Genomic DNA, 22,997 nt, shown 5'->3' with positions numbered 1-22,997 from the left:
TCATAGCAGAATGTGAATGTTAAATTGCAATGTATGATTGAGAACTCCGGTGGACCATAGTGAGGCAAAGTACTGTTGCGCGTGATTTCTGCAGAGCTTAGTGCACCCACACATCTTAGAAAGAGTGTGGAGACGGGATGGTCGATTAGGCTGAGAAGGGTAGAGTCCCTCCTAGAGTCTAGACCAGTATGGAAACAACCAATCTGACTTATAGACTGAAAAGGTTTTTACTGATTTAACTTGGGTGGGCCGACCAGGGTTAAGTCCAGCCTACGGGCTGCACAACCCGTCATGAGGGGAAGCATGGTAGCGATTATCTATTTGACTGTGAGTTCTAAATGCATAATTGTTAATTTAACCAAATGTATAATATGAGAACATCGAATGTGAAATAAATTTATGTGATGTATAATATTATGAATGGTCTCGAGGGACGACGATATGTAACGCCTCGATGATGATTAATGTGTATGGTTGGATTAAGGGACGACGATACGTAACGCCTCAATCTTAGCAAATGTGAACTCTAGTGGATGCCTCTAATTTTGATTCTGAGAGGGATGTCTTATTATTAGTACAAGATAGATATGGAATTTATTATCATTAGTTCTTATACTTAGTGTGATAACTGTTATATTTTTTATTTTGGAATTTATGTTCAAAGTGAGTTTTGGGGAAAATAAAATATATCATGAGACAGATCCCTAAAGCTAACATTTGATTAATGGACAGAGTATGCTTAACTAAAGATTTATAATTAAGTGAGAGTTAAGCAATATGAATTATTTTCCAGTCAGATGCGTCTTGTCCATTTGGAAGTGGATTTTCTTTTCCATGCTTCTAAGAAGCGCGCAAAAGCTGTGGCGAAGCACGCACACGTGAACCAATAAATCCGTATTCTTACTCATCAGGAGGGCTGAAAATTACTTCTTTCAAATGACAATCAATACTGGCATGATTAACTGTCAACCAATCCATACCCAAAATTACATCAAATTTTGCATGTCTAATATCACAAAATCAGTTGACAATACTTTTTTCTGAATGGCCACCAGAAAATCCCTGAGTACCTTTCTACACCTCACCACTGATCCAGTCGGCGTAACTATAGTCAACTTAACATCTAATAATTATGCCTCATACCTAGTCAATTTAGCATACCCCGACAAAATAAAAGAATGAGTGGCACCTGTGTTAAAAAAAAAACAACAGTTTTATATGAAAAAATGGTAAACGTATCTATGACTACGTCTCCAGCTGCCTCAGCGTCACCCGACGTCAACGCATAAACTCTCGCTGGTGCAATGTTTCTCTACTAGCCTCCACGGGACACCTGATAACCACCCTGGTTTGGTCTGGGAGCTGGTGCATAAATCGTTGGTATCTGACATGATCAAGCCATATGTCTGGGTCTCCCACATCAGTAGTAGACATTCTCCCCCAACTGGCACTCACCTGGATGTCTCCATCCACATCTAGGGCAGGTGGGATGAGACTATCCACCCTGGAATCCACTGTGCTCTACCTTCTGTCTCTGACCCCTACCAAATTTACCTCCTTTCTAAAGGCCTTGGCTAGAACCTGCCTGAAAACTCGAAGGTGAGGCCCTTTTCTTCTAGCTCTATAATTCAGTCTCTTTCGACAAACCCTCCTCTGCTATTATGGCCCTGGCAACTGGCTCTGAAAAATCTTGTATCCTCAATACTGCCACCTGTCTATAAATATCACGCTTCAAATTTCTCTTGAACAACCTGACCTTCTTAGCTTTATCTGGAACAATATAAGGGCAAAAACACGACAACTCAATAAATTTCACCGTGTACTGCTGAACTGTCATCGATCCTTGGGACAAGCTCAGAAACTCTTGTACTATAGCCTCTCTGACCAAGGCAGGATAGTATCTGTCAAAGAATATGTCCCTGAATCAGACCCAAGTCATCGACACTGGAATTGATCTCTGCTCTTCTAGTAATCTAGAGGTCATCCACCATATCTCGGCCTCCCCTGTCAGCTTATACGTGGCATAGGGTACCCTTTGCTCATCGGTGCAGTAAAGCATCATCAAAATCTTCTCTATTTCCTACATCCAGTTCTCTGCAACTGCAAGATCAGCAGCTCCTGAAAATGCTGGTGGATTCATTTTCGTAAATTTTTCTATCGTGTACCCTTGAGCTATAGATGGAGCTCCCTGCTCCCTAGAGCTCTGGGTAATCTTAGTCATGACCTACTGAGCCACACTACGCAACATAACATCTAAATCCCCGCATCCTACACCAGAAGGCCCTGCTCCGTTGTCGTCACTAGCGTGAGCGTTACTACCTCCTTGGTCCATCCTGCAATATTACCAAATTATTCTGAGAATCCGAACCTTACAAGACTATACTAACTAAAATACCCCTTACCTTTTAATCACTAATTTAGGGTCTAGCTCTACCATATGGAAATAGAAATCGTCGATAGTTTACTATGGTTTTCCTAGAATCGTCACCCTAGGAAAATCATAGAAACCACCACAAAACTCTACCTCCAAACTGCAGAACAGAACCTTAAATTCTCATCCTAATTCCCCAACATCAATTTACTAATACTTTGTTCTATCTTTCTCCAAACCCCATTCCTATATTCTGGTATTGTTTTTCACTGTACTCTAGAGTCTACAAAACCTAGCAACCTAGACTCTGATACCAAACTGTAACGACCCAAAAATTTCTCCATTTTTTTTCCATATAAAAATAAATTATTCTGATACCCCTATAATACCTACTATAACATCTCAGGCCTAAATGGCACTGAGGTATCCCTGTACAAAACCAACACACCTATGCAGTGGAAAACATAAAGTCATACATTCATACTTACAATACCAGAATTCAGTGTTGCCAAATATATATATATAATACACATCACTCCCGCATCATCTACTTAAAAATGTAATCCCCTGAACACACTTACTCTATAAACAAGGTAAAATAAAAGACCTCTCTATTTGCGAGCCTAATTCGCTCGCCTAGTTGGTTCACCTGGAAAAAAAAAATGTTAAATTGCTAGGATGAGACAACGCTCAGAAAGTGAAAATATGCTATTACTAGTATGTGGCGACCGAGTTGCACAAATATTATAATGACATTATCTCAAACTTCATAGATTGGTAAATCAATATAAAGTATAACTCACATTTATCGTAGTTTAAAGTATAACTGCATCATCTGGGTTTTCTACTTTTCATACTTCTAGTATCATACTATATTTGCTGAAAATTCTGTAAATCTGTATACATATACATAATTGAGATTTTACCATGGAAAATTGTATGTCATGATTTAACCCTTCATGATAGGGTTATGCGGCCCATAGGCGAGACTTAATCCTGGTTAGCCTACCAGGTAAGTCAACTGTGCTCTACCAATCCTCAGCTCGGCCAAACTGCATCCTCTCTTAGGCACGGAACTGGTAACTACCTCGTCAAACCGGCCCTCCTCAACCCAGAGTACTGGGGAGATTGCAAACTATCCAAGCACGGTTGACGGAATCCACACACTATCTAAGATATGTGGTTGCACTCTAATCTGAAAATAGCAACGGTACCTTGCTTTGCTGACTAAATCTATCTAAAGTAATTCATCGGGGAACTGATACTACATATACTATTACTATAATTACCTTATTGTTTCCATTATGTCTTCAAAATAATCATAACACTATAAATCTAATCTGTAAATATTGTAATATCTGAATAAAATAACTGTAGTATCTGACTTTTATAACTGTATGTTTGACTATAATATCTGACTGAATAATCTATAATGTCTGAGTGTTATGGTTTTAGAAAACATTGCATTTTGTAATTACTGTAAAATATTTTTCTTTAAAATATCTGTAATGCTTGTCTGATAAATAGCTGTCTGGTAAATATCGGTCTGGTAGATATATCTGTCTATATATATACTGTAAATCATAATATTATGGAAAAAACTACATAAATTCTATATCAGGCAAACATCTACTCAAGCCACACAAATAATACAACTCATATTCTAGAAAAACTGAATAATAAACTGATATATATATATATATATATATATATAATTATTTGGTAAACTTTCTAAAATAATATTTCCCTTACCTAACTGGTTGGGAGGCTTGCCTCCAACTTAATCCTCACGCTCACATTGTACTATCCCCAAAATCCTGAAATAATGTACATATGCATATTCCAATAAATCAACTATATTTCCCTGAGCCTACATACTCGTAAATTACTGAATTATAATTTACCTGGGCTTCTAAAAATACTCACTGGGGTCCCCAACCCATATCTACAGGGTCCCAAAATACCCTATTCCTAAAAATATAATACTCAAATTTACTTCACAAAACTCCAGTATATTCCCATATAACATAAAATCTAAACTCAAATAATTCTGATACAACTAAAAATACCCAATTATTCAACTTACCCAAATTTTGGGATGGTGACCAAGTGGCCTAAACAACGATCTACTCAAGCAAACTTGAAGAGAATCTTCCTAGGAGTAATGTGGTGGCTTCCGATTGTCAAACCGGCAAAAAACGAAGCCAAAATTGTAGAGAGAAGTTGAGAGGGTCAGTTTTTAAAGAGAGAGAGATGTTCCTACGTAATTTTTTGCTGAAAAATCCGATTTAGGCTTACTTATAAACCTGGATTCGTCAACGAGACACGTCACCTCGTCGACGAGTCCATAAAGGGAGTTCGTCGCCGAACATGAATCCCTTGTCGACAAACTTCAGGCTCTACAAACCCCCCTCTCGATAAATTCTTGTCGACGAGACACATGTCCACATCGACGATCCCTAGAAGAATACTTGTCGAAGAAATCCCTGCATTCGTCGACGAGCCCCTATGAATCCCCTTTAAAATTTTCCTTTCCTTCTTCTTTTTTATTATTTAATTGCTATAAATTCTCCAGGTCTTTACATTGGGGATAACTAATATATTACAAGACGAATTTCCTAAAGCTCATTTTTTTCCAATGGACAACAATTGCTTAAGTTAAGGTGTTTACATTTAAGTATGAGTTAAGCATTTAGAATTATATCTCAAGCACGATTGCCTTGTCCATTTGGAAGTGGATCAAGATTTTTAGTATAACAAGAGTGTGTATGGTGAGTGTGTATACTAAGATTTGACTTTTTTAAGACTAAACAACTTCCTAAGCATGTAGTCATCACACCCCTTAAACCTAGGAACTAAGGAAAGATTAACTAGAAGTTAATTTCAATTTAAACCCATTTTTCCTTAGGTCCTACAGGGTTTGCTTTCATGGTTACCTATATCATTTCCTTGCCCATGCCTCTGACACTTCTAAATTTACACTTGTATTGTGTGTGCCTTTTTCTTTTAAAAGATAAGTATGTTTTGTATAATCAAGAAAGATTATGCTTATTTATTCGGCTTTTCCTCATTGAGGCATTTTTATGACTGTGGGACTTAAAATATGAATCCTTTTTCAAAGATTTATTTCTTTTAATTCCTAAGGGTTTAACATTATTATTCTTTTCATATTTAACTTTGAGTATGACTCTAAAATAATCACCAATTTCTTTCTCTAAGCAGATAATGTTCAATATCTTCTGAATCTTTTTCTTTTCTAAGCTGGCATGATAATCCTTTAAATCTTTCAATTGTTTTACCAGCCTCTTATTCTCATTTTTCAAAAAGATTTTATACTAGACATCCTAACTGTAATCCTATCAGCATTAATAATTTTCTCCAAAAATATTTCTCTGAATAAAGTGATGGATAATCTAGGGTTTATAGTTCAAAAATATTTTCGCAAGTACAAGTCAATGAGCCTTTGAATTTTGCAATGGATGGGCAAGATTCACAAGAAAGAAATAATTTTTCTCCAAGGATATTTATCAATGACAATATATGGAGAAAACTTAGGGTTTACTCTCAAGATAATGATTTAAAGAATGAATGGGATATGAGAGTAAAAACAATATGATTTATAAACAATAAAATTCCCAAGATAAAGAATGCTCTCTTGAAAATAGATTTTCAAAGTAATAATATAAAGAAGATAAAAAATTAGTATAAAAAGTTGAGAGAATTTTTCTTAATGATTTTTCCTAATCTTCTCCTAATTAAGCCAAATAAAGGAGTATATATAGTTTTTCCAAAAAATAGAACCGTTTGGGGACTCAATGAGTATTTTTAAAAATGTTTTAAAATGTTTAATTAAAAATAACTCAGTTTAACCACGGTAAAAATCTCGCCAACCTGAGAGGTTCGGTCGACCATATTCAAGGTTCGGTCAACCATATTGCTATGTTCGGTCTACCGTGGCACTTTTGAACTATAGATATGGTCGACCATCTTAAGATGATTTTGAACCCTTTGTAGGCTCAGTTGACCATGGCTAAGGGTCGGTTGACCACTCATATGGTTCGGTCGACCATGGTCATTTTATACTATAAGTTTGGTCAACCAAGTAGTTGAGAGTCAGACACGTGTAAGTTCGATCGACTGTGAACAACACATTCATTTTGGAACGGTCAACCAAGTGAAGTCAATATGTTGACTTTCGGTCGGTTGGTTTGATTGAGGCATTTATACTGCCAAGGGTTCGGTTGACCAAGGCTTTGACTTTGGTCAACTTTCTTCGCTCGGTCGACCAAAGTCAAATGACCTTGTGAAGGATGGTCGACCGAGGCTTTTAATTAAGCCCAAAAACCTGACGTCGGTCAACCGAATCATTCTTGCCCCAATTTTGACCTTAAATGTTTTGAAACCCTTGTGAATAAGTTATACTATTTTAGATTAAGGGTATTGTGTCCTAGGGTCAACCTATGACCTTTGTTCGATTCCCTACGGTCAATCTATGGTTATGTAAGCTTATCATTCACATCATGCATGTCATACATTATTACAGATCAAATATAAAACAAAATGCATTACAAATTAAAAACATAAGTCTTCGTCTTCATCTTTGCTCTACTGCCTTCTTAGATTACGCCAAATGATGTGAGCTTTTAAGTTCTATTCTGACTTCCATTTTCCCTTTCCTTATGTGTGCTAAAATTTAAGCCTGTTCACATACTAAATACACACATAAGTAACATGTGCTTTTTCAACTTCAAAACAGGAATCAGACTCAAAAAGTCAACACTTAAGAATTCAGTATTTTCAACCATAGCTACATAATACCTCTCTCTCTCTCTCTCTCCAGTGTCAACTACCCCAAAAATACAAAACGCTACACCAAACTTACCCTATAACTAGGGTGACCAAGTGATCTCTATCCGCGAGCCTAATTTGCTCGCCAGAAAAATGTTAAAGTAATATGGTGAGTCGATGCTCAGTAAGTGGAAATATGTTATTACTAGTGTGTAGCGATTGAGTCATAAAAATTATAACATTAAAATATATAAAACTGCATGATCTAGAAAATCTACAAAACACATGTATAGTAGCTTAAAACATTTGCATCATCTGAACTTTTATCATTTATACTACTATATCATACTATATACAACAAAAGCGGTAAAACTGTATACATATAAATAACTGTGCTCTTTCCCTGGGACTTTGTATGTCATGATTTGACCCCTCATGACAGTATTGTGTGGCCCGTAGACGGGACTTAACTTGGTCGGCCCTCCAGGTAAGTCACTATACTCTACACTACTCCAGCCTGACCAAACTACATACACTCCTAAGCTCGGGACTGGCAGCTACCTCGTCAAACCGGCCCCCTCCACCCAACAAACTGGGGAGCTGCATACTCTCCGAGCACGGTTGACGGTACCCACACACTATCTGAGATATGTGGTTGCACTCCATCTATGTCTAGCAACAGTATCGTGCTCTGTATTCTGTGTCTGTACTGTATCTGTCTGTAATCTTTCCACAGGGATCTGTTACTATATGTATACATACTATATACTCTTTATACTGTTTTCATTATATTTTCAAAATAACCATAACACTATATTGTTGTACTGTAAATAATGTAATATCTGTAGCATCTTCATGCTATAACTGTGTAATTTGTGTGTACTTTCTTTCTATATAATCTGTCTGTACTTCCTTTCTGTATAATCTAAATGTTATGGCATTTAGGAAAACATAACTTTCTATATACACTGTATATACTGTTCTGAATAAATATTTGTATACTGATATATATATATATAACTATCTATGTAATCATCTGAAATAAACTGTATATGTATACAAATTCTGTCTGTATAAAATCTGCAATTATCTAACTATATCTGTATAACTTGAAATACTGAAAAAAAAAACTACATAAAACTCCATATCAATATCATATACTCGGGCCACACATGCTTTAAAAATTCATATCCTATATATTATCTGGTATACATGCATACATATATTCTGATAACGTAAGTAAATATCCTAGCATAATATATTTCCCTTACCTTATCTCTGAAAAGCCCCTACTGTACTCTAACCCTATACCCGCAGGATTCTCCACTCAACGCCCTGAAAATCAAATCCCCCAGAACAAAACATCAGTATTTCTTCGTGTATTATATTTCTTATAATTGAGGGAAAGAAAAATACCAAATAAAATGCCTTACCTTAAGATTGGGACGAAATTCAAATCGACTCCACCAACAATCAGCTCCAGCAGACTTGCAGAGAACTTTGCCAGGAGCATCGTGGTGGCTTCAGATCGTCGATCCGGTGTAAAACGGATTCGGAATCGAAGAGAGAAGGGGTGGAAGACGTTTTTATTGAGAGAGGAGGAGTTTCTTGTGCTGATTTTTCATCAAAAATCCGGGTTTTCACTATTTATAGAGCCGAATTCGTCGACAAGACACGTCACCTCGTCGACGAGTCCTTTAATAATTTTGTCGACGAACTTCCTCCCTCGTCGATGAATTTCAAACTGTCCCAAAAACGCTTCTTGGTATCTTCTCGTCGACAAGGCGTGGCTTCGTCGACAAGGTCCCCTTATGCGCTCGTCAACGAATTTTCTGTGTTCGTCAATGAGGCCCTATGTAAGAATTTTGGGTTATTATCTCCAAAGTGTAATGTCGTCGACGAACGCGAAGCGTTTGTCAACAAAACCTTCTGCCACCTTCTATTTCTATTTTCATTTCCCTTCCTCTTTATTATTTAAAACCATTATTTTTCAGGTCGTTACATATAGCACGAAAAAGGCAAAGAGTAATAATTCCTAAAATTCACCATGAAATAATCTATTCCTATCCCATTCCATGTTTGATTGGATAACACAAGCGATTGCATAAGTGACTTTTTTATAAACTATTAAACTCATATACATATTTTATTACATTCCTATCTTATTCTATAGACATTCCATGAACCAAACATAACCAAAATAAAACAAATATAATCTTTATCTTTCAATAGTTCAAAACCTACATCCTTTTTTTCTTGAAGAAACTTTCACAAGGGGGGTGGGGACTGCAAATTATAAAATGGATTGCAAAATGACCAAAAATAAATATCGAGATGTTAGCATACATTAACATAACAGGTGAAACAAGCTACAAATAATAAAAATGGATTGGAAACAAAGAAAAAATATAGAGATGTTAGCACACATTCATGTAAAAGGAGAAGTACAAGATGGTTTGTGAGGGGAGTTCAACCCTTTAATGCAAGGACTACACATATGTGTCACGTTCAAGTGTATAACTAATCATGGCAAACAAATGCATTGAAGATAAACTTTCCATGTAAAATCACCTATCTGACATGGATTCCTTACATATCTTAAAATCCTCATCTAACATAACATCCTAGAGATCACATAAACCACACTAGAAATGTGTATAACCAATATTATGTTGTGTCAAGACAATTACTTTACCCACGTCAACCCGCCTATATATGATATAACATGGATAAAAGTTTAGGTGAAATGATGAAAAAGAAACAATTAAAAAATCGACCAGTTTGAAACCATGCAAATCAATTCTATGAAAGACAACATCAGAATTATATCTAAAGGACTACACACTATCCAAATACTACCATGCCAAGATGTACTACGAAGCAAATATAAAAATCCTAAACAAAATCATTAAGAAAACATACTTTGGATTGGAAAAGGATAAGGGAGGGAATGGAAAAATCAAGAAGAAAAACTGCAAAAGTAAAGGGTAGCCTTTGAAGGTGGGAAATTGACACAAAATAATAAGATTCAATATCTTCATCTGCATGAGTTTAGGTAAAGTTTTCTCAACAAACAAACAGTAGTATATGAAGATGAGTCAAATTCACATAGGTGGAACTATGAATCAGATATCAATCTTAAACATGGTTAACGATAGATCAACAAACAAGAATGAGTTGTGTAACAAATACTTGTGGCAACAAGAAAAGATACAACAATAAAACCCTAGAAGAGAAATATAGATGAAGTAGATCAAAAAGCATTGCTAGATCAGAATCACTGAAAGAGAAGTTCTTTTTCATTTTCAGGAAGAAAAAGAAGAGAAAATATGAGATTAAAAAGGGCTGACCTCCAGAGCTACAGCTAGGCATGTTGGCTTCCGATGGAGGCAGCCGTAGTGAGAGAGAGAAAGAGAGTGAGTGGGCAATAACGTCATAGGCGGCAGCATTGTGTGAGGTTGGGGAGTCAAAGAGATGAATGGATGATGCATAGTGACTCATCTGAATGGGTTTTACGGGAAATAAGGTTTCAAAATAAATGAATAAATAATTAAAAAAATGTCATTCTATAGTCATCTCATTAAAAACCTTTAGCAACAAATAAATGTTGTCACAAAGGCCCCTATCTCGTCCCTAGATTGCTCCTTAGCCTACGAAAATTAAAATAAAAAAAAATTCCCACCTAATCTTTTGCGACGACGTTACAAATAGTCCTTGCTAAAGGCCTCCGTGCTTTGATTTTTTGTAGCGATTTTAATTTTCGTTACCAAACATCCTCTTTAGTGACAAAATGATTGCACAACATCTGAGAGATTACAACTATTCAAAATTCTCTCAAAACCATTCACGTTTCAAAACTAAAAGCTCTATCCATCTTACGTTATAGTATACAAATAAAAATTACAACAATATTCCATTCACTTGACTGACTCAACTCTAACTCCACTGAATAAGTGCGGATATCTCTGGCGCATCTGATCCTCTAGTTCCCAAGAAGCCTCCTCAATGGCATGGTTGCGCCACAGAACTTTTACCAGTGGAATCTTCTTCGTTCGTAACTCCTGTTCCTTCCAGTCAAGAATTTGCACTGGCACTTCCTCATAAGCTAATGTATCGCCCAACTCCAGCGCTTCATATCTAATCACATGGGAGGGGTCTGGGACGTATTTCCTCAGTATAGAAACGTGGAATACGTCATGGATCCTAGATAGGACCGGTGGTAATGCCAAACGATAGGCAACTGGACCCACTCTCTCAAGAATCTCGAATGGTCCAATATACCTAGGGCTCAGCTTACCCTTCCTCCCGAACCTCATAACACCCTTCAGCGGTGCCACCTTCAGGAACATGTGATCTCCTGTGTCAAACTCCAATTCTCGCCGACGAGTATCCGCATAACTCTTTTGCCGGCTCTGCGCTGTCCTGATCCTGTCTCTGATGAGTCTGACTTTATCCTGAGTCTGCTGTATCAGCTCTGGCCCCAATACCTGTCTCTCACCAACCTCATCCCAGTACAATGGGGATCGGCACCTCCTGCCATACAGTGCCTCATACGGTGCCATCCCAATGCTGGCCTGGTAGCTGTTATTATACGCAAACTCAACCAGTGGCAAATACTGCATCCAACGACCTCCAAAATCCAGCACATATGCTCACAGCATATCCTCCAAAATCTGTATCGTCCTCTCTGTCTGTCCATCTATCTGAGGATGAAAAGTTGTGCTGAACGACAACTGAGAACCCATGGCCCCTTGCAGACTCTTCCAAAAACGAGATGTAAACCGTGGGTCTCTATCTGAAACTATGGACACTGGGACGCCGTGGAGTCTAACTATCTCCTGGATGTATAACTTAGCCAATCTGTCCATGGAGTAGCTAACTGTGATCGGCAAAAAGTGAGCAGTTTTCGTCAATCGATCCACCACTACCTAAATAGTCTCCTGTCCATGCAATGCTGGCAGTAATCCTGAGATGAAATCCATCGCTATATGCTCCCACTTCCACTCAGGAATGTGGAGTGGCTGCAACGATCCCGCCGGTCTCTGATGCTCAGCCTTCACTTGTTGGCACGTCAAACACTGACCCATAAAATGAGCTATCTCCCTCTTCATGTTGCTCCACCAAAAGGACTCTTGGAGATCCCTGTACATTTTAGTGCTACCCGGATGTACAGTATATAGGGATCGATGTGCTTCCTCCAGAATGACTTTCTTGATCTCAGGATCAGCAGGAACACATAACCTGGTATGGAACCTCAGGGCTCCATCATCTGAAATGCTGAACTCTGGTTCCTGACCATCCTGTACCTTTCCCATAAGCTTTACTAGTTCTGCATCATTCCTTTGAGCTGCTTTAATCCTCTCTTGTAGAGTCGGCTGCAAAACCAAGTCAGCAATGAACGCCTGGTGATCGCCCTCTACCAGCTCCACACCGAGCCTCTCCAGATCCATCTAAATTGGATACTGAATCTCCAATGCAGATACAGATGATTCCACTGATTTCTGACTCAAAGCATCAGCAACCACATTAGCCTTTCCCGGGTGGTAGCTGATAGTGCAGTCGTAATCCTTTATTAGCTCCAGCCATCTCCTCTGCCTTATATTCAATTTCTTCTACGTGAAAAAATACTTTAAGCTATTATGGTCAGTAAATATCTCACACCTACCCCCATATAGATAGTGCCTCCAAATCTTCAGTGCGTAAACAACCGCCGCCAACTCTAGATCGTGGGTAGGGTAGTTCTTCTCATATTCTTTCAACTGTCGTGAGGCATAGGCTATCACTCTCCCCCGCTGCATCAACACACATCCGAGCCCTTTATGGGATGCATCACTGTAAATTACGAACCCCTCTTCTCCTGAAGGAATCGTCAACACAGGCGCAGTGATGAGTCGCTGCTTCAACTCTTGGAAGCTCTGTTCACATTCATCAGACCACTCAAACTTCGCTCCTTTCCTGGTCAATCTGGTCAACGGACCTGACAATCGAGAGAAGCCCTCAACAAACCTGCGGTAGTACCCAGCCAATCCCAAGAAACTCCTGATCTCGTGCACGTTCTTTGGTTGTACCCAGTCTACTACCGCCTCAATTTTACTCGGATCAACAGAAATACCACCCTTGGATATAAAGTGTCCAAGGAAGGTAACCTGTTCCAGCCAAAACTCACACTTCTTAAGCTTCGCATATAGCTTCTTCTCTCGCAACACCTGCAACACTATACTCAGATGCTCCTCATGCTCCTCTAGACTCTTTGAATACACCATTATATCATCAATAAATACTACCACAAACCGATCCAAGTACTGGTGAAAAACCCTGTTCATAAGATCCATAAACACTGCAGGAGCATTCGTCAACCCAAACGGCATAACTAGAAATTCATAGTGACCATACCGTGTTCTGAATGCCGTCTTCGAAACATCTTCCGCCCTAACTTTCACCTGATGGTACTCAGAGCGTAAATCTATCTTCGAAAAGATCTGTGTCCCCTGTAACTGGTCAAACAAATCATCAATACGTGGGAGCGGGTATTTATTCTTGATAGTTACTTTATTTATTTCTCGATAGTCGATGCACAATCTCATCGAGCCATCCTTCTTCCTCACAAACAAAACTGGTGCTCCCCAGGATGACATACTGGGCCGAACGAACCCCTTATCTAACAGCTCCTGCAACTGCTCTTTCAATTCTTTCAGCTCTGCCGGTGCCATTCTATACGGCGCCTTCGAAATCGGCGCTGTCCCCGGAACCAGATCAATAACAAACTCTACCTCACGATCAGGAGGTAGTCCCGGCAAATCCTCGGGGAATACATCAGGAAAATCCCTCACCACTGGGATATCCTCCACCCTCAGTTCCCCTTCTGATACAGCCTTCACATAGGCTAAATATCCCTAACAACCTTCTGATAGCCATCTATGCGCCTGAATAGCAGATAATAACTGAGGTGGGGTGCGCACATGTGATCGCACGAATCTGTACTCCTGTCCCTCTGGAGGTCTAAACACTACCACTCTCTGACGGCAATCAATGCTAGCATAGGGGGTAGCTAGCCAATCCATGCCCAAGATTACCTCAAACCCATGCATGTCTAAAACCACCAGATTAGCTAACAAAAACCTCCCCTGAATATCCACTGGACAGTCCCTGAGTACCTTTCTACATACCCCTACGGTCCCAATCGATGTAGCAACAAACAAACTAATTTCTAACTGCTGAGGCTCAAACCCACATAATTTAACATAATTCCGAGCGATAAATGAATGCGTCGCCCCAGAATCAAACAAAACAGTAGCTTTAAATGACAGTATTGAAACAGTACCTGTCACCACATCTCCTGCTGCCTCAGCATCTCCTGGTGTCAAAGCGAAAACTCTGGCTGGGGCCGTATTCCTCTGCTGGCCTCCTCGTGGTGCCTGGTAACCTCCTCGTGCAGGTTTAGGAGCAGTACTAGTCTGTGTCGGACACTCCCTCATCATATGTCCTAACTCCCCGCACCTGTAGCAGACACCTCGCCCAGCATGACACTCTCCCAGGTGCCTCTTCCCGCAAGATGGGTAAGCTGGAGATGGCTGCATACCTTGGAAACCATGATTCCCGGTCTTCTGTCTCTGGTTCCTATAATAGCCACCTCTCTTCCATGCGGCACGGCTAACTCCCTATTGGAAACCAGAAGGTATGGATCTCTTCTTCTGCCTCTGCTCCTCAACTTCCAATCGCTCTCCAGTCTCTGCTATAGTGGCTCTATCCACTAGTTCAGTAAAATCCTGCAACTTCAAAATCAATACCTGCTTGTAAATTTCTCTCCTCAAGCCTCTTTCAAACTGTCGTACCTTCTTCGTCTCATCTGGAATAATGTACGGGGCGAAGCGAGATAGCTCGATGAACCTCGCCGCGTACTGCTGTACTGACAGCTGTCCCTGCTTCAGATTCAGGAACTCCGTAATCTTAGCCTCCCTAGAAGAGGCTGGAAAATACCTGTCGAAGAATATCTCTCTAAATCGCTCCCAAGTCATCTCTACAGGTATAGTCCTCTGCTGCTCTAACACTCTCATCGCCGACCACCACCTCTCGGCCTCCCCAGTCAGTCTGTAGGTGGCAAACAGCACTTCTGCTCCTCTGAACACTGCAGCAGTACAAATATTTTCTCCATCTCCTGCACCCAATTCTCAGCGACTGCAGGATCCGTTCCTCTTGAGAAAGCTGGAGGACTCATCTTTATGAACTTCTCGATCGTACAACCGTGGCCTACAGACGGACCACCCTGTTCTCTCGAACTCCTAGCAATTTCTGCCATAACCTGCTGTGCTACACTTCGTAAGACTGCATCTGAATCACTACCCGCAGCGCCTGAGGGTCCAGCACCCTCACTCCCACTGACGTGGGCACTATTTCCACCGTGGTCCATCCTGAAAGAAGAAATAACTTAACTCAAAACATCTTTCTTTATACATATCACTCAATTCATATGGTATATTCTCCTAATTAACTCGTCACTCTTGATCTTAATTCAAGGTTCAATCCTCCAACCTAGATACCCGACCCGACGATAGTTTACAATGAATTTCCTGAAATCGTCACCCCAGGAAAATCATACAAACCACCACGGAAGTCCTGCATCTAGACTACAAAACCAAACCTCAAGTTCTCTTATCCTATACTCTGGTATTATTACTGCTGCACTCTAGAGTCTACAGAACCTAGTATCCTAGGCTCTGATACCAAATGTAACGTCCCTCAATTTCTTAACATAAAATATCACATAATAAATAAAATGGTCAATCCGAACCCGTGGGTAGCAGGGACACCTGTCAAATACAGTGGAAAACCTAGCAGCAGTAAACATAAAATATCAAACATCCAATCATAAAACATAATACCAGAGCATTCTATACATCCTCACATACATCCAAATATCTCTAGGGTCAAACACAATATAACTCTGACGCTATTACAAAATCTTACCCTTCTCACAGGGTAATCTCACTAGCTCAACGGCGGCCCTGACCCGCCAGTCTCTCAGGAACTCCTGAAAAATTAATTAAGCTTGGGGGTGAGACACTTCTCAGTAAGGGAAAATAAACTAAATATAGTTGTGTGACAACATGAATATTTAATGCATTTGTACGTATACAGTACATTTCATAATTCTATAAACATAATCATATCGTACTGGGTAAACATATATTTTCACATCTGTTAATAAATCATATCATACATAAAATCATCTGTTATAACCGTAGTACTGAAAACAAACCCAGGATGACTAGCTAGCTGGTGTCATGTATTACCCCCCATGACGGGTTGTGCAGCCCGAAGGCGAGACCCGACAATGGCTGGCCGACCACTACCGAATCAAATATGTCTGTAAGTATGATGAGTCCGCCACACCCTGGTCTGGACTGCCAAGTGGACGTCCACACTCTACTGAAAGCCACATCGACTATCCATCTCCCATCCCCTCCTGGGACGGTTGCACTAATAAGGCCTCGTGCCAAAATTAACCCATAGCTACGGTACCGAGCTCCTGGTCTGAACTAAACCAACATCCTGGTTGTGAAAACATATAATACATGATCATACGTAACATTATTAAGGCCACGTGCTGAAAACATAGATAGGGCCTCGAGCCGAAATCGTACATATGGCCTCGCGCCAAAATCATAGTAAATATGGCCTCGCGCCAATAATATAAATACGGCCTCGTACCGATAGCATAAATACGGCCTCGTGCCGATAACATAAATACATGGCCTCGCGCCAATAACATAAATACGGCCTCGTGCCGATAACATAAATATATGGCCTCACGCCAAAATTGTTTCAAGTATATATATACTGAAAATACATCATTTATCACATAATCGTCAAAACCATCACAACATAACTCATATTTTCATAATACCTGAAATCATGCTTGGTTCGTAAAATCTTTCACATCATAATACATTTCACATAAAATAATATTCATGCCACACATATGCTGTTAAAAGTCATACTTCATATTCTAAAATCGTGAATTCCTTACATCTCATACATACATATACATTTTAATCATCATAGCAGTATTTTCCCAATCGTACATTTCATTCGTAATACACAATATAACATATACTTTTCTAAAAATAAATTTACTCATAATCAATAATAATTTGTATGGAAAATTACTGCTTTAGTTTATTCCCTTACCTGACTATTGAGAAATTCCTTAGGACCCAAATCCTACGCCCTTAGCGCCCGAAATTCAACTCCTGAAATTTACATTTTTTCCCAGATTAATTAATCTATTTCTCCAAAATAATACTCATCTAGCCTTCCTTAGGTTCCATATACCTCAAATTAATATTTAAACTATTATTTAATATCCCTACTTAATTTTCCAAATTTTTACCTGCGGGTCCCAAAATTACACCCGCGGCGCTCACCCGAGCCCTAAATTTCAGAAATCCTACTTCAGTCTCAGATGTTTAATATTTTAGCATTTCTAAATTAATGCTAATTAATTAAAAATAAGCCCCTTAATAATCGCCGCACCCCAAATTTGGGGTTTTGGCCCGATACCCCCATGAGAATTCCATCCAAATAAACTTGTAGAGAATCATCCCCAGATTCTCGTGGTGGTGTCCATTCGTCAATTGGGCTTATATTTTGCAAGAAATTAAAGAAAAAGAGAAAAATGGCTTACCTCAGGGAATACGCTTACGCCACTTCTACCACCGATCCGCTCCGGTAGAAATGACGGCAGCGGCGAATGGAGTCCAGTGGTATCTTTGGATTTTCGATCGGGCAAAAATCCGTCACGAAATCGAGGAGAGAGGGAGAGAGAACGTGAGGAGAGAGAGAGGAACTGCGCTGCTGCAAGAAAAGGAAAATAAAAGAAGAAGAAAAGAAAGAAGAAGAAGAAGAAGAAGATAAATGATAAGGGGGGGCGGGGGTTGAATTTAAAATAGAATCCACCTGAAGCTTAGCTTTCAGGTGGTTTAACATATATATATTAATATAATAATAATAATAATATATTTAATTAATATTAATAATATATTTTATTAATAAAAAATAAAAATAAATTTTAATTAATTAAATCTTTGTTTCCTTTTTCTTTTAAATTCGATTAATTAATTAATAATAATAATAATAATTTATTTATTTATTTATTTATTTTTTTGAAATCAATCCACTAATCTGTTATTTCTTTTTTTTTTTTTTTTGGTTTTTACAACTAGTTAGTACAAATATAGCACAACTAATACTTCAAAGTAAATATCAAAGAGAATTGAATTGAAGCTCATGGAAGTATGTCACCGACATTCTTCTTTTGATTCGTATCAAACCTCAGAAGATTTGCTTTTAGATCAGCGATCAATGACTCAGTTTATCTCAGGAAATTCTCAGCAAGAGTATATGTACAAAAGGGCTTTTAGAGAGAGTGAACAATACAGCTTTGAAAACTGATTTTCAATTATTAGTATTGATTTGATTTGAGAAACCATGTATTTATAGGCTCAAAAAGTGTTAAATTCATGTTGCCCAAGTTACTTGTAATGTTTCTGTGACGCCCTAGAAAATTTATATGCATGGAAGAGTAAAAGATAATAATACTAAAATAAAATTAAAATTAAAATTAATTAAAATTATTAATTAATTAAATATCATTAAATTGAATTAAATAAATAAACAATATTATATGCATATATATAATATAAATATGATATAATAATATAATGATATTAGTATATACATAAGATAATGAAAGAAAATGTATATAAGAATGTATCGATTGAAAATGTGGAACGGGAACCCCCCCCCCCCCCAATGGCCGAAATGCTCATCTCCCTCTCACGCCAATTTTTTCTCTCTCTCCTCGTGTCCTCTCCCACTCTCCTCAATTTTTTGGCAAATGTCTAGTCAATCAAAAAACCGAAGATACCACTGAGTTCCTATCTCTGCCACCGACATTCCTACCTGAGCGAATTTGTCGTGGGAGCGACATAGGCCCCACTCCTAGGGAAAGGTATACTCCCTCTCTTTCCTCAATTTCTCCTTGAATCTTTGGCTAAATTAACGATAGGCCACCACCACGAGGTCCTAGTCTCAATCGTCGTCATTTTGGTCAGAGCGAATTTTCAATTTGGGGGTCTTAGACACCACTCCAAAGCGAGAATGGGATTTAGGGAATTAAGGAAATTGGTTGTTTTCGGGGGTTTAATTGTTCTTTGAAATTTTTGGGCCTAGGAAATGTTAAAATAATATTTTATTTAGGGTTAATTTGATTAAATTAGGATATATGATATGTAATTTTGTATAGAATGAACGGTGGACAGTTGAATATATATATGAGTGCGTTTAAATATGAAATTGTGTGGCAGATGATCTAAATGGGTTGGAAATTATAAAATACTGAGCTGTTTGAGAAATACTGGAAATACTTACGGAAATACTAGAATTATTTATGAAATGTAAGAGTTTGAAATAACGGCCAGTGGCTGGGTATTGTTTGATTGGCCAAGGGTCAGATTATTATTCGATGGTCGAGGGCCAAGTTTTAATTAATGGCTATATGCCGGGTTGTATTTTGTGGCCAAGGACCAGGTTTTTGGAATAACAAAAAAATATGAGTGTGATGATTTTCTGGGAAATTCAGTGTTTTACTGGGAATTTGTGCGTATGTAATTGCAGGATTTTGAGGTTGGTACGCCGAGGGCGTGAGGGTTGAATTAGAGGCAAGCCTCCTAATCAGATTGGTGAGGGAAATATGCTATGCCAGCTAATTTAGAAATATTTACTAGTAAAATATGATATATGATTATGGGTGTTCTCAGAGTAAGTAAATTATACAGTTCTACATATTTTACTACATGTGTTTTGTTTAATTAATTGTGTGGCATGAGAAATTATCAGTATAGTACAGAATTTATACAGCTTTCATGTTATCAGAATTTATGTAATTTTACATAGTTAAAATATTTAATTTTCTCAGTACCATGATTATACAGTTTATACAGAAAGCACAGTATGCAGTATTAGCCAAAATTATGATTTATACATATTATGATTTTTACAACTTATACAGAACCATAACATTCAGATATATCAGTTTATTCAGATCAGTTTTGTAACTCCCCGAACCCTTGAACCCGGGTCTGGTGCGTCATACCTGATAATATCCTGATAATCCATAAATTCGTACATATGCAGCGGAAAACATAAGCATAATCTTCATATAACATAATACCATAATACTAGAATTTACTGTTCCTATCTAAATTCCATATAATTCATCCATCACCTACATTTTCATAAATCTACATAACTCCCAAAACATTTCAGTATTTTCACAACCATTCCTTACTCAATATCCTTAAACATAACGACACAAAACATAAAACACATACTTAAATTTAATACAATCCCACAGTATATCAAAACTATACCCTTTCTCTTTACAATCCTCAACAAGGCTAAAAACCCTCAAGGATGTCTTAAAAAAGAAATAATCATATTTGGGTGAGGCATATCTCAGTAAGGGAAGCAATATACATATTAAAATAGCGTGTGACTAACATGAGGTATTTAAATATCACTTTAATAACATTTGCAAAACGTTATCAAAACACTGAAATCATTCTCTAAACCTAATCAATTACATGCAAAAGATTTAACCCACGAGATTACCTAAAGATAGGGGTGATTACCCACCCATACAAGTAGCACTTCTCTGTGCTAATACTTAAGCAACCCTAGGGTCGCTTCTAAAGCATACCAGGACACTCACCTTACTCAGTAAGCCCTCAAGTATTAGATTGATCTCGTACTCAAACAATTCAAACAAAGGTTTACCGGTGAAGGCCCCAAAGATAGGGAAATCTACCCGCCCATATAAGTAGGTTCCCTCTGCCCTAGTACGTTATGCAGCTATTGCTACATCTAAAGTTATTAGCGCACTTGCCTTTCTCAGCAAACCCTCAGATGAAGAGTGCACCCCACCCTTTCATAACGTGTTCTACTAGCATAAATACTTCTAATATCATAATATATTATTCTTTCTGTCATTATTCAATTATTCATATCTGTTCATATACATAACTTAAACATTGCATTGCATTTCACTTTACGTAATTCTTCAACATTACATCATTCACATTTGTCATTTCATACCATGTCATTTCATAGCATTTTCCTTTCTTTCCTTCGTACTACAGCTAGTCTTTAGCCATCATCAGTTAGTCTACAGTTCTTTTTAGCTATCATCAATTAGTCTACATAGAAATGTGCTAGATCTACTAACATGACTGTCTTTCAGCTATCTTATATTTACATGGTTGCATTTAACATACACAGGCAACACTGTCCATATCATATTTTATTCTTAATACTTTACTTACTTAACCTGCATCTCATAAATGTAACATATATTTGCATAGAATCTCATGCCACATAATTTAACAATAAAATTCATATACATTCTTTACAAAATGTCCCTAACGGTTATATTTTGTCTATAAATACCCCCTCATTTGGGATAATTAGCATGAGATTAGCCACTTTGATTAAGAGAGATTCTCTGAAATTCCCAAAACATATAATACTCATATCTAAGCCCCAACCACTCATACTTACCTTCTATTATTGCTTACATCATTTGTAAGTTGATTGAGTGTTTGTGTTGAAAGGTTTGCTCTCCTTATTTGGTGATTATTTGATATGATTTTTCTTAAGAGTTAAACTTAAGTATTCTTAGGGGACTTTGTTAATAAGTCTCTCCTAAGAAGACTTGTATTAAACTTCTGAGTATTGCATATCCATTGCAATATCTTGTGAAGTTTGTATTTGTTTTTGGATTGCAAAATCTCTTCAAAACATTTCCAAATATCTTGTGGGATTTATTTTGATATAACTTTGAAAGATATTTGTTTATGTGATAGTGATCTTTGTTACAATATTACTCATATATTATTTGCTGAATACAAAGATTACACGTCTTTTGTAAACCAAGCATATACATTATCTAATATTCACATGCTTGAGACATCCTGCTGATTGAAATATTCATATATATTGTCTGGCTAATATCTTTGTGTGAACTGTTAGATTGAGCACAACTTACATATTAAATCATATTGTGATGTATGTAATTGCGCATAGTTGGGTACACATCTGCTTTACTTGAAAGCATAATCACTGTACTGATATTATTTGATTGCGAATACTGTTGTATTTTCAGGCACTGGCCTGAAGAGGGAGACTAGCCCTGGAATAGTCCCAAATTGGCTTAGACCCAGTTAGGAAAGTTAGGTGCGTCATCCTGTTAAGGCGTGTAGGTTGAGGTCAACCCCACTAATTGACCTGGTTAAAGTTGAGGTTAGCCCTGTGTTAATTGACCTGGTTGTAATCGGTGCCGCTCCACCCTTAAGTGAGCTATTAGTGGGATCCTCGGGCTTGCGAGCTAGTGGCGGGGACGTAGACACAGTTGGCCGAACCTCGATAACATATTGTGTGTTTGTTTATATTTGCACATTTTATATTTACTGCACGTATATGTTATTATGTGAATGATGCGCTTGATTTAAATTTTCATGTATTATATTTATCGGTGTATTCGAAATTGCATAGAAAGACCCTAGGTTGTAATATTCTGCTAACATTTATTTCAACTTAGGAGAAAAGTTTAAAATTCCAATTCACCCCCCCCTCCCCCTCTTGGGAATACACCAATTCTAACACTTTTGATTTTTGTCATACTAGGTTTCGTGAAACATTATCACTTAACCAATAACTTATTAAATTAACCTTTATTTGTTATCATCAAAAACAAGATTCGAAAATTATGTTAAGCCAACAA

The sequence above is a fragment of the Malania oleifera genome, chromosome 8 (genome assembly GCF_029873635.1).
Source record: "Malania oleifera isolate guangnan ecotype guangnan chromosome 8, ASM2987363v1, whole genome shotgun sequence".
Classification (NCBI taxonomy): Eukaryota; Viridiplantae; Streptophyta; class Magnoliopsida; order Santalales; family Ximeniaceae; genus Malania; species Malania oleifera.
Note: the sequence above shows the minus strand (reverse complement) of the source record.